Below are 4,905 nucleotides of genomic sequence, written 5' to 3'. Positions count from 1 at the left end.
TGGAACCTGTATGTCAACCAAGAGGCAGTGTTTGAATAGAACAAGTATATGTTCCATGGTTTAACATTAGGACAAGTGTGCACCAGGGTATATCTTTTCGCTACACTTATTCAATCTGCGAGGGAGATGGTTGAGGATTTCTAACCCCGTAAAGAGTTATAGTCTGGAAAATCCAGAGGCAAGTTCTCTCCTTTCAAAAGGTCACCATGAGCCAACATTAACTCAATGGCAGTGAGTATTCAATCCGTATGCGGAGCAGATAATCCGGAAGCTGGACTCCAGGAAGACTGCACAGCAGCGGGCTTAGAGGAAGACTGAGTGTGCAGATCACATGGCCTGCCTTGCTGAGCATGAGCAAGACTTAAAAGCACTCACTATTAAAGATGAACGACCACAGCCTTCCACCTGGTTTACACCTCAACAGAACACAAAGCTTCTTAGAAATCACGAGACATGGAGAGAAAACATTAAAGCTGACAAGAATTTCATTTAATTTGAATCCACAATCAGTACACAAGCAGGGCAGCAGTCACGTAAAGACATACTGCATAAGGTAGATAAATTAAGGAAAAGCACAGAGGAAACTTTTGAGGAGCGAGGTGTGCCTGATCCTATTAATTGCCATATGATGTGAAAGTTGGGCAATGAGTAAGGCAAGCAGAATAATGGGCACATTTGAATTGTGGTGCTGGCGGAAAAGATACAACTAGAATGCTCTTTGGAGTCAAGGATGGGGAAACAAGTCTCACATACTTTGGTCATCTTCTCAAGAGGAACCGGGGCCTGAAGGCACCATGCTCCGTAGAGGTCATTGGAAAAGACTTCCAGAGGTGGATCAACGCAATGGCTACAACAGGCTCACATGCGTTCATGATTACGAGGCAATGATTTGTTCTCTTGTATCAACTCTGAGTTGGAACCTACTTTAAAGAAGCTAAAAAGGTGCAAATGCTGTCGGGAGATTGAAGGGGGGAAGGGTTATAAAGTACCCCCAAAAAACTTGCCATTGTTGACCTGGGCAAGAGGAGCAGTGGGGGCCGAGTCAAGGAGTAGCAGACATGGAGGCAGTGAAACTTGGAAGGTATTTAACATAGAAATGGAAATGGAAAGTTACATGGCAGGTCAGTGGGCATCCAGTGTTTGTGGACCAGCCTCTGTGGAAGGCTTGTTTGACTTCAGTTGGCCCACCCAGGTTCTGATTCAGTAGGTCTGGGATGAAGCTCACAAACTGTTATCTCCAGTTTCCTGATGATCACGCTGCTGGTCTGTCATCCAAAACAGAGAATCATTGCAGTAGGCGAAGGAGGCAATAACCAAAAGCAAGCTAGAAAATAGGAGAGATTGAATGCCAGCAGTGGCGGGAGGCTTCAGTGAGCGCGTAAAATAGCCATCAGTCAGAGAAGCGGGAGCTCATCCTCGGAGCCCAGGAGGCAGGTGAGAGAGAAAGTGCGTTGCATGAGAAGTAGGGAAGTCTGTGTCTGAAGGCCTTGTTTTTTCAAAGCGAGGTAATCTGCTGAGAATGAAGTGATGAGAGAGGAGGAGCCCCTTTTTCCTGATGGGGAGGCATCGCGGTTAACAGGAAAGCCCCGTTACTGCTGCCTTAAAGCAAAGGCGGTTTCTTTGGACTTTGGCCATCCCGGGCCCTCTGCTAATCCTCACCAACGTTAGCGATGGAAGAACCAATCCTGTCCCTCACAGTTGAAAAATAACTCGAGAGCCCTCTTTTTTTTTTTCAAATAAGGAAAATTTAAGGTCATATTGTAGATGAAACTATGATAGTTTTATTTTCACTTTCAATTTGACTTCAGAGCCACACGTATGTACTGGGAGAGCCACATGTCGATCGTGAGGAGGGCAGTTTGCCGACCCCTGTCCTCAACTACCAACCAAGTTAAAAACATCTGTTACAGTATCAATCTACCTGAGTAATTGTCATAAAACAAGGAAATTCTGAATTTTTCTGTATCATTGTCAAGATGGCAAAACTTATTACCACACAGTAAGACTCCTGAGGTTTTCTAAACCAACAGCCAAGAACTACAGAGCAGGTGTAGGCCTCGGTCAGCAAGAGGGACAGAGGGTCACCAGCCACAACAGCGAGCCACTACTTGTTTGGCTCCCTTGATGACCTCACTTCCAGGAGTTTAAATCTTGAGTGTGCAACTCCCGGCAATTCATGTGCAGAATTGCCTATCTCTCTATGCCTCTTCCCATCCCACCTGCTGTTTTTTAATGAGATTCTCAGAGAAGTCTGTGCATGCCCCACAGTCTAAGACCCTTGCTCCATGTTGTCCCTTGACCCAAACAGGAGTTTAGTGCATAAAAAAAGTCACTATTGTGAGGGAGATTGAACCAGTGAAGGCTAACTACTTATCGCAATACCTGCATGATTGACCTGGACAGAATAAACCCTTATGTGACTGGACGCGATTTGCCCAAACCATGGGAGTTGGTGGTCAGGCAGAACTTACCATACTATCCCCCGACAATGTCAGACACAGGTCTGCCAGAAATAACATGTAGCGAACAGAGCAAGTGGGGCTTTTTCGCAACATGTTCGCGGCCGGAATACAGGTGTCGGTGAAAACCAATGAAAAATCCTGAGCCAAAATGGCCAAGGAAAAGACCCAGAGCGACATCATCATTGGACACGTCGATTCTGGCAAGTCCAACACAGCTGGCCACCTGATCGACCGGTGGTGAGGCCAAGAAGGCAGCGGCGGAGATGGGGAGGGCTCCTTCAAGTCTGCCTGGGTCCTTGGATAAGCTGAAAGCTGAGCGTGAGGTGGGGAGTGGCATCACCATGGAAAGCTCCCTGTGGAAACGGGACCGGCAAGTACCACGTGACCATCGTCGATGCCCCCGGACACAGAGCCTTCATTAGGAACATCGCAGGCCGACTGTGCTGCCCTCGTTGCTGCTGGTGTGGGTGAATTTGAAGTTTGAATCTCCAAGACGGGGCAGACCCATGCGCACGCCCTTCTGACGTACACACTGGGTGCGAAACAGCTAATTGTTGGTGTTAACAAAATGGACTCTACCCAAAAAGGAAAAACAACAAAACAAAAAGGACTCTACTGAGCCACTGTACAGCCAGCAGAGATGAGGAATTGGTTAAGGAAGTTGGCAACTACATTTTTAAAAAAAGGCTACACCGACACAGTAACCTTTGTGCCAATTACTGGCTGGAATGGTGACGTGCTGAAGCCAAGTGCTCCTATGCCTTGGCTCAAGCTGATACCCATTTATGGTCTTGACCTGGGCTGGGCTGTTTTCTTAATGTACAATTACTCTTTCTTATAGAAAGTCCTTTCCTATACACGTCTATCTTTTGTTTCTCTAGTCTACCCGGACAAACACAGGTCACCCCCAAGGATGGCAATGCCAGGGGAACCACAATGCTTAAAGCTCTGGATTGCATCCTGCCACCAACTCGGCCAACTGACAAGCCCTGTGCCTGCCTCTCTAGGGGCACAGTGGAAACCAGTGGTCACCTTTGCTCCAGGTCCATGTTACCACCAAGTGAAGTCTGTTGAAATCTACCATGAAGCTTTGAGTGAAGCTCTGCCCAGGGACAATGTAGGTTTCGAAGCCGTGGCAGTGTGGCTGGTGACAGCAAAAATGACCCACCGATGGAAGCAGCCGGCTTCACTGTTCAGGTGATCAACCTGAACCGTCCAGGCCACATCAGAGCTGTGACACTACATTGTCCACAATAAGTGCAAGTTTGTGCAGTTCAAAGAGAAGATGGACTGCCATCCTGGCAAGAAGCTGGAAACTGGCCCCAAATTCTTGAAGTCCGGTGATACTGCCATCATTGGCCTGGGTGGCAAGGGGTGTGTGGACAGCTTCCCTGACTATCCTCTTCTGGGTTGGTTTGCTGTCCGAGGCAGGAGACGAACAGTTGCTGGAGGTGTCATCAAGGCAGTGCACAAAAAGGAGCTGCCAAGGTCAAGCCTGCCCAGAAGGCTCAAAAGGTTAAGTGAGTATCACCCCCCACACCTGCCAACACCAGTCTTAACCAGTGGTGGAAGGACAATCTCAGAACTGTTTGTCTCAATTGACCATTTAGTAGTAAAAGACTGGTTAATGCTAACAATGCATCATAAAACTTTTAGAAGGAATGTTCTGTGAACCAGGTTTCTTTTTTGTGCAGCAGTTATAAGTTATTAGTTTTTTAAAGCAGTGCTTTTTATATGGAAAACAACTTGACCAAAAACTTGTCACAGAATTTTGATGCCCGTTAAAACAAACAAAATTGTATTAAAACAAATTTTCATTAGTAAAGAAGTACAGCAAGCAGGGACTGAATGTTGGTCTGTCCCCGTCCCCCGCCCCTCCAGCACTCGTGGGATAGCTGTCTTCCAGCCTCTTCACAGACCATGTCATTTCACAGGGAACAAGCCTCTACAATTAAGGCATGGGAATAGCCTGGTTATTCAGACAGTATTAGAGAGACGACTACAGTCGACTACAACGATAAGCCTGCCATGAGTGGTGAAAGGCGTGTCACTTGATCTTCCTTCCAATACATAGGTGAATCTATAGGGATGACTAGAATAGGGTCCTTGGGGGTTAGGGGGATCTGATATCAGTAAGTTCAAGATGGAAGAAAATGTTTTGAAACTGATTTTGATAGCAATTGCCCAACACTGATATGACTGAACTATGGAATGGTATGATGTCTAGATTAACTCCTAATAAAAATGATTTGAAAAGATGATGGGTAAATAAATGCCAATATTCATGACACAATTTTTGAAGAGTCAGAATTTGACTACATACATATACCATAAGGTGACCAGATTTTAACATTGGTAAAGTGGGACAAAAGCAGGACACCACTGATAAAACTCATATCCTGGTGAAATAGCCACATGGCAGCCGAAAACCATATACCCTAGC

This window comes from Echinops telfairi, unplaced genomic scaffold, assembly GCF_000313985.2.
Source record: "Echinops telfairi isolate 266 unplaced genomic scaffold, ASM31398v2 ScPeMD7_7421;HRSCAF=8459, whole genome shotgun sequence".
NCBI classification, from domain to species: domain Eukaryota; kingdom Metazoa; phylum Chordata; class Mammalia; order Afrosoricida; family Tenrecidae; genus Echinops; species Echinops telfairi.
This window is presented reverse-complemented; position numbering follows the sequence as displayed.